The sequence below is a fragment of the Argiope bruennichi genome, chromosome 2 (assembly GCF_947563725.1).
Source record: "Argiope bruennichi chromosome 2, qqArgBrue1.1, whole genome shotgun sequence".
Classification (NCBI taxonomy): Eukaryota; Metazoa; Arthropoda; class Arachnida; order Araneae; family Araneidae; genus Argiope; species Argiope bruennichi.
The window spans coordinates 110,356,109-110,365,384 of NC_079152.1; positions in this window are offsets into that span (position 1 = coordinate 110,356,109).

Consider the following 9,276-nt stretch of genomic DNA (forward strand, 5'->3'; position numbering starts at 1 on the left):
CTCCCCCCGCCCCGATAAAAAGGGGTTGTGCAAGCGAATGTCTGGGTGTCATCTTCATATGAGCTAGAAGTCAGACTTCTGCTCTCGGGTGCTCAGGGGGCTTTAACCTCAGAAGTTACTGCACAATACTCGGCTTAAATCGCTGACGAAGTCAGCGGGCTTGTCTGTGACAATTGGCATAAGTAGTAACAACAACAATAATTATAATAATCGTTTTGTGACTCAAATTAAGCCCATAAAATGAAGTACAAATCCTATATGCATTCCTCAGTTCCGGTTCCTTTGATTATAGTTACTTCACATAGTTATCAAATTATGAATCAGATCATGTCTTCAAATTGAAGCGAAAAAATATATGTTCTACAGTTGTTGTTTTTTTTTTCTTTGTTTCAGATAAATAAAATAACCATATTATGAGTGAAATTGCTTAGTATATTTTAGCATTCATTGTGGTATGTGTGCATTTTTTCGCATTCATTGTGGTATGGTCATAAACTTTAGAGAAAAAAAATGTCTGCGTCGTAAATTTACTTTTCATAACCAGTTCGCAATCTGTTATTATTGTGTAAAACTTGATAATTTTTATTGTTTTAATTATTTTATAGCATTCCGAATTATTATAGGTTTTCAGTTACGATATCAAAATATGTTTCCACCAACATATAAAAAGTTGTGTAGTTTGCAAAGTGCCAAGTTACCTTTGCATTCTATTTCATAATTTTGCTTTCAATAATATATTTAATATTAATATTACTTTTTACCTGATACTTTTTTATGCTTTCTTGCTTAGTATTGAACATCTTTTGAGCTCGTACTGGAATCAACTACTTGTTCAGAAATATTTTGTGAACTCCTATTGGTATTATTGGTATCCTTTATAGATAATGCTAACTGATTGAATGTCACTGCATGAACAATGACGGTAATTACAGCCTTCAGTAAGAATCCTCTATCAATCGAAAACAATTTCCAAGCCGTGAGGACACAGACATCTCTCTTTAATAAGAAAACAATTTGTTTCTCATTATTCAGTATTCCGTCTCCAAGCGATTGTTCAGACAACTTGTTTAACAATGCCGACCGAATACTCAACATTTCTAACGGAATACTGGATGCGAACACGGTTAAAATTCCCGTAGAAAGAAATACAAATATTAGGTGAGATAGGGATTCCAATAGTAGATATGAAACCCACTTATCGTGATTCATGGCATCCATGACGCTAAAGGATACAACGCAAAAATTTGTTAGCATGATGATAAATACCGCACAACAAAATATGTCTTCAAAAGCATCTATTTCTCTGGTAATTTCGATGTAAATGTATTTGAACTTTCTTACGGTTATCGAACACGAGATGTCTAATTTTGTTCTGATCAGATTACTAAAAGATTGCAAATTTTGTAATTGTATGTAACAGAGTAAAATGTATATCAAGGTGACAATGGAAGGAAATATCAGTTCTTGTAAGTAACGGAAAAAATCAATTCTGTAAATAGGTATATTTTCTGCAACTCGCATTAACATCAAGAAAATTGGAGAAAAAAATATCAGACAGAGACCAGCATTTGCAATAAAAGGTAAATAACGGTTTCGTGACACTGTAACCGTCGAAGTAGTTCTTGCTATCTCATTTACAAATAACTTCAGTGAATTTCTGCGTGAATACATCACTATCCACAGGACATTTGTCAACAAAGGGATGAAGGTGTCAAGAAGCGTAGCATAATTTAAAATTCCTTGTTTTGTTGTTTCGTACAAACAATAGATTAGATTACAGAAAAGAAACAGAGGGAAAAACATTTTAAGAAATGTCTTCCTGCAACCTTTCTCATTGAGAGGTATTCCAGTATATTCAAAAACAATCCATAGCAATCCAAATTGTCTTTTGAAATTATTAGTAATACTTACAGCATTAGTATCCATATCAATTTGGTGCAAAATATTTGGAAAAATATTCTCTATCCTTCGTTTATTGCGTATTCAGTATATTTCTAAATGCATTTTTCATATGAACTTTTAATTTTAAAAAGATCAAAAATTGACTCAGGTGATAAAGATACCAATTGCAATCTTATGAATTTCCCCTGACGTTATGCCTTTCGAATTGGATTTTTGCGGATTTTCGATTCTGTCAGAAAATATCCTCCCGTTGATTTAAAATATGAGAAAGAAATCCAAACATATAATTTGGTTTTCATGGTCCTTGGAAATAATGTAACCCTTTACGCTTTTGCGGTGATTAATTGATTAACACTTAAGAGGGCGTTTTTTATTATCCCAAAAAACAATTTCTCTTTAGAAGCCTTGGAATAGATCCATCTGACATGCGAAATTCTGTAATCGATATTTTGTCATTACTCCGTTGCAAATATCTTCTCTTAGCTTAATTTTTTTTCTCCAAATCATCTACAAGTGCTTAAAACAAAAACATTTGTGCAATGCGTATATCATGTGGAGCATCCGCCGAAACTAGATTGTCACTAGTGTCCAATCTTTGCTTTTCTCCTGAAGAGTTACAAATATTCGTGAGAATTATCTAGAAAAAGCAGGAGTTATGCTATGAAAACCTCAAAACCTATTGTCGAGCGCATTTTCAAAATAATTTTCTGAAACGTTTACACTGAGCAGAATGAACTAATTTGAAAACTGATAAAGCTATACCTCTTTAGCTATTTACTACATGACATAAAGAATTAAATGGATCAAAATTATTTTCTCCTCAGCTTTATAATAGTGCTAATGAAACGGCGTGAAAGATCAATATTTCCAACCATAAAAGCACGAATAATATATTTTCTAATTATCGACTTTTTAAAATGATTTTACTTTAAAGCAGCAGGCAAACAAAATGCCATATAAAATGATTTGCTGGAGTTTCGAATAAAATTATTTTGCCTGTCTAAGGAAATATAGCGAAAATATAATGATTTTTTTATTAGAAAGAAATTGTATTACATTAGGAAGTAAATACTTTAAATGATTAGTTCTGGACATTAGCACTTTTCATAAATATTTTTATTATCAGAAAAATCAACTGCATTGTATTTCAGAATTATTATGAATGCGCTTAATAATGTTAAATGATTCTCTTAGAGATGTTAACAAAAAAGTTAAAGAAATTCACTTTCTTCTTAAGGGAAAAATTTGATTTAAAGCAGTATACTTTAATGATGAACTGTAGAAACTAATATTATTTTATTTGAAATGAAGATGCATTTCTTGTGCTTTACAATTTTAAAGGGAAATCTTGTTGCTATTGCCGATTACTCAATTAATCCTTTGAACTGCAATTTATTTTCAATCGGCACCGCTCAGCAGACAATTTCATTTTTTTTTCTGTTTTAAGAGAAAAGACAGTTATAGAAATGTAAGGACTTTTTTATGAAAAATATTTTTCATTAATAAAACTTTTTTTCATAAAAAGCTTCAACTCTCAATAATCTCTGGTGATTGCAGCTCATCATTTTTAGTTTGTTCAAAAAAGTTCGTGACCAGCTGCTCTTGTCATTACTGTTCAAGGGGTTAAAACAGACCCACTTCTTCTTAATGAATGCATAGAAACTCTTTGTTAGAACTAAAACAAAAAAAATTCTATGCATTAAGATATTAATATAATCTTTATTGTTGAAGATAAATTTGAATTTCTTCAAAGAATATTGATTTAAATTTTAAATCGAGAAATTTCGATTAAAATAATAAATATGAATATAGAAGTAAAAAAAAAAAACAGACGATAGGCGATTCCAACCGATGACCCTCAGCACACTGTCTTCCACGCTGCGTTGACCGTAGTACTGCCCAGCACATACATTTGACAGAAATTTAAATATATTTATCCTGATATGAATGCAATCTGAACGGTGAATAGTAGCTGGAATCAAGACGCAATGTAATCCTATGGCGAAAATATGTAGTTTATTTAAATACGATTCATTGACGATTGAGTCGAAAGGGAATTTTCAAATAAAATTTAAGCTCTTAAAGAAGAAATATATTCAAAAATAGGACTTTAGAATTTGAGAAATTGCGATTAAAATATTATATATAAATACAAAAGAGAAAAAAAACACTCCTCATTCACGTTGCTTTAACCACAGTACTTAAATCGTAAGATATTTCTTTCAAAATTCCATGTTAAGAAATTTTGGTTTAATATTTTTGTAGTGTAAAAATCGTTTTCCTCAAATTTTATATTCATAATCCATGCAAATTGCAATAATACATTCTTGTGCAAATAGGTCAAGACAAATATCTTTGTTTATGAAATAAGCCTACACTGCAACGCATTGCCTTTAGTGGGAAGTATTTTAGCCAAAACATAATGAAGTTATTGATTTTTCTCTTTGGGTACTTAACTTGGAATGGAATGACCTACATTTTTAATGAGAAACGCGTTTATTACTCTAGCGAAAAAACATTATCTAATGAACAGTATACTGGCCATGGAAGTCCGACGTCCTGACGGAAAATTTATTGCTAAAGTTTTCAACACTGTAACAGGAAACAGAGCATTGGATTGAGTATTGGATGCATTTCAAAAAGCATTTGAGATTGTTCAAAACTCTTTTTGAAACTAAGAACATTATGCTCTTGCTAGTAAAAAAGGTCAGTAGATGATTTACATGTGTTGAAATGGAATCATTTGTTATGATATGAGAATATTTAAGGATTGATATAATTTAAACGAATGAATAAAAAATCTTTGTATGATCAATCATATTAGGGTGTTTCTATTATAAAAATTCAGAATGGAAATTTCCGAAATAGAAACTGCTGAAGAACCTGTTGAAGAATTCAATATTAAAATAGAAGCTGGCGAAACTTCTGTGAAGAATCTTGGGGAACACTTAGGAAAATTGTTAAATATTTTAGAATTCACTGGAATACAAACAAATGAAAACAGAACAGATAGTGAGCAAAAATACATTTTAGATATTTTCCAAAGATTTTGGTACCCAACTTTTCTTCACGGTAGCCTTCTTTATTTATGGTATGCAACAATTAGTGGCGGAAAGTTAGATTATTCCATGATCATTGACCTAGTGCTCCCACTTCTGCCAAGTGTCATGTGGTTATTGATACGAAGACAGAAAACTTCTTTCAAACTATTTTTGGCCGATTTGAGTGCTATAACTTCAAAACATTTTACATCACATAATCGGTGCCTTTTGTGTACTACAAATGTTGCACTGTCTTTCTTAATCGTCTATCCTATTTTATTAATTACAATGAGAATTTTACAAGGAAATGTGATAAATGTAAAAGAAGTTTTCCGTATTCTTCAAGAGGCAATATTTCCTTGTACAGTGGTCATTACGTATACTTCGATTTGTTATTTACTCTTGCAAAATTTGAGATTTTTCACTAAAATGTTTCACGAAAAACTGGATCTCACTTGTTCCAGAGATGTAAAAAATGCAATAAAGGAGTATCTAGATGTCGTTAAAAATGTGGAAATGTTTGAAAAATTATTTTGTAACGTAGCATTTGTTGTTGTACTACACAATTTCTTTGTTATAGCTATCTTAGTAATGGATATAAAGGATTCTGAGAACTGGATGTCAACGTTTATGTTAGAAGCTCTGTCTGAAATGATATTTATTTTTGTATCTTTAGGAATGATGACTATTTGTGCTGGAAATATTTCATTAGAAATGGCGACGATCAAATCTGTTCTCTTGGATAAGATGTTTATTCAATCAGATCAAGTTGTTTCCTCAGATTGTAACAAATGTATCAATATGCTATTAAAGAAAGACGTTTGTACTCTTACAGCAAGTAAAGCTTTCAGTTTTGACAGAGGATTTTTATTCAAAGCACTGGCCACTGTCGTTGCACAAGTAGTTGTCATCTACGAGTTAGGATTATCATTAGGCCGGTAAGGCAATCTTTTACTCTCATTAGATAAATCAAATTAAGTTCTCAGTTGTTAAATCAATGTATCTTATAATAATAGATATATTGGGAAATAAAGTTTCGCAATATTGAGTTAGTTAAACGTTTTATTTACTAAATTAAAATTGTCGAACTTTAAATGGAATTATTATTTCTTTTCACTGTTTGGAATTCTTGTGCTATATATTACGATATTAAAATACACATATCGGATATTTTGTTTAATATTGTTACAATTATCGCTGCCATAAATATGCATTCTGATTGATACAATACCACCATTCATTAGTTTTTCTGCTTATCTTACCAATGTGAAATGGAGTGATCTGACAGCATTCTTTTTTCTTTAAAAAAGAAATTAATAAAAAAAATCTTAATTGTCTTCTTAATTAATTATTTAAATTATTCATCGGCAAGCAAATAAAGATGTTGATATTAAAAAGTCATATTATTTCTTTTTCCTCACACATGGTACTCAATGAGAGTTTAAGCACTAATTATATATTAATTTTTTATTTTGAAAATCATAGCTATCCAAGTTAAGAAAATACACTTTTAATTAGAATAAACATAATAAATAATATATTTACCGAGAAAAAATCTATGAAGTAAATCCAATTTTGGAATTCAATTGAGTTTTATAAAAATTACTTTGCATGGCACAGAAATCAGCTTAGAATAAAAACCGATCAATGTTTTTTGTCAAATAAACGAGAATACGCTTAACAGAATTTTATCTGAAACATTAACAAAAAAAATTCCTTTTATGAGGGAAAAAAGAAGCGTTTTGCTTTTAAATTCGTCATTTTAGAAGATTGTTCAAGCAATTGAACGTGGTTGAAAGCAAAAACAAACACAATAGTATCTTCAAATTAATTCCTCTAATTTGCTTCTTGAAAAAAAAATGTTCTGTGATAAACCATTTCTTTTTTAAAAAAATTTTTTTTGGAAAAAAAACTCTTTTTTCAGTTATCGGAAAACCATACTTTCTGTAAAAGATGGCATTTTGTCAGATTCGTTAACTTCACTTCTTAATCATTCTGAAATATATGGGGGAAGAAAATCTACTTTCACATCAAGAAAGAGCAGCGAATGATGTGCTCATTAGAAAAAAAAATCGTTTGCTGACAAAAAAAAAAAAAAAAAAAAAAAAAAAAATTAAAATCATTATTATGTAAAGCGTTTTAGAAATTCAAGTGAAAACATAACGATCCATTAAAATCTCGAAATCAAATTTTCTTTATGGTTACATTATTTTCTCTTTTTGAACTTCGTATACAAGAAAAAAATTAAATGTAAGTTCTTCATACTCTTTGTTTTGAAATTTTTACTAACTCCGTTAAATTTCCAAATTCAAATGGTAAGCAACGTCTGATGCCGAAATTCAAATCTCCTTCTGGTTTCTATCAAAATATATGGACATATTTCTGATTTGTTTGATTTCTATCGATTTAGTCTAAAGCATTTCATTTCGCAACAAACTTTTTCTTTTAAATAGAATAGCCGCTAGTAAATTTATACAAATATATTGTAAAATTCACTGAAAAAGAGAAAATATTTGATTAGAATTCATATCAAATTTTGTTTCAGTTTCAGTAATAACCTTTTAATGAAGGCTTCAGATAGACTGTTAATCAATTAGATCAATATATACATAGAATTTCATATAGAGATATACATACATTTTTACATACATGCATTCATATAGAGATATATATACATTTTTACATACATGCATTCATATAGAGATATATATACTTTTTTACATACATGCATTCATATAGAGATATACATACATTTTTACATACATGCATTCATATAGAAATATACATACATTTTTACATACATGCATTCATATAGAAATATACATACATTTTTACATATATGCATTCATATAGAGATATAAATTTTTGAAGTAATATGGGTAAATTTGAAAGCCTCCGTCATTTTTTTTTTTTGCATTATAAATTTAATGGCAGAAAAATGTCAAGATGAACAATTGATAATACAATGTCTTTTTTAAATTTCAAGTTAGCTTTTCTCCTTATTAACTGTTAATAAACTACGTTTGAATTTTCAAAAATCTTTACAGGAGATTCAATATTTCTCTATAATACTACAAAATTATTGGGATATATTTATATACTGAAAAGAGGATTTGTTTGCTAATTATTTGTTGATGAAGGAACAGAACTCAAGTAAATTCAACCCGGCGAGTAAATGTTTTCTCCGAATAGTCTGGAATGTCACCAATTGTTAAAACTTAAAAACAGTGGTAGTTATTACAGAATCGATTGTTAAAATTAGCAATAGTCCTAATTATTACAAAACATTAGAATGTTACAGGTTTCATATTAAATAATATTCCAGTCCCTTGAGCAGAAGAAATAAGAGGATTCAGATGTCATCCTTTTGAATTGAAGAATATCTAATGGCAGAGCCTGCTAAGAGGCTACTGTTAAAAGTTAAAATCCGAGTTCTTTACAAAATGCTCCAGGGCTTTTCTACAAATAGAATAATTCATCTTTAAATTAAGAGAAATCATTAATCCTAAATTTCATGCTTCTCATCCAAGTACTTTACAGAGATAAATTGGTATATAAACAAAAATATCCTTATTTGTATGGATTGCGTAGTGTACTAATCATATCAGGCTTCATAATCAGGCTTTATATCATATCATTTATCAATTCACCGAACTATCTAACCTGCATTTTTCTTCATATTATCTGAGTATGATATGATTTTATAATTTGTAATGAATAAAGTAATTTGAGAGTAATACTTATCATGAAAATAAAGAAATTCTCACGGAGAATTTGCCATTCACATTTCGAATAACAAAACAAAACTCAGAACAGTTCTCACTTAAACAGAATGTATATTATAAGTATTTAATCTTTTTCCAAGATTCTTATAAAACAGAAGGTGTATCATAATAAATAAGCAAATGGAATCATAGCTTATTTGTGAATTTTGGACAAGTTCTGATATGAAAACATTTCAAGATAATAATATAAAGAGACAGATCAGCATCTTTGCAAAAGCACTTGTGTCTTAAGAAATTTACATTATAAGTACAAAATTAGAACATCAAAAGTAGAAATGCTTCAAGAGTGTGTAAAATTTAGAATTAAAATGATCGATGGCAGAGCCGGCTTTCTCTATAAAGAGGCCTGAGTGTAAGAAGCCATTTAGGGCCCTAATTTTTTGTGAAGTAAAAAACAAATACAAACACGAACATATCTTATTAATGCCTGTTTATTTAATGCGTGATTTTGTTTTTGCTAATACATCAATTACTTCAGAAAAATTACAATTTTTTTGCAATTTCTTTTTCGATACTTTATATTGTAAATGCATTTAAGAGTTCTGAAC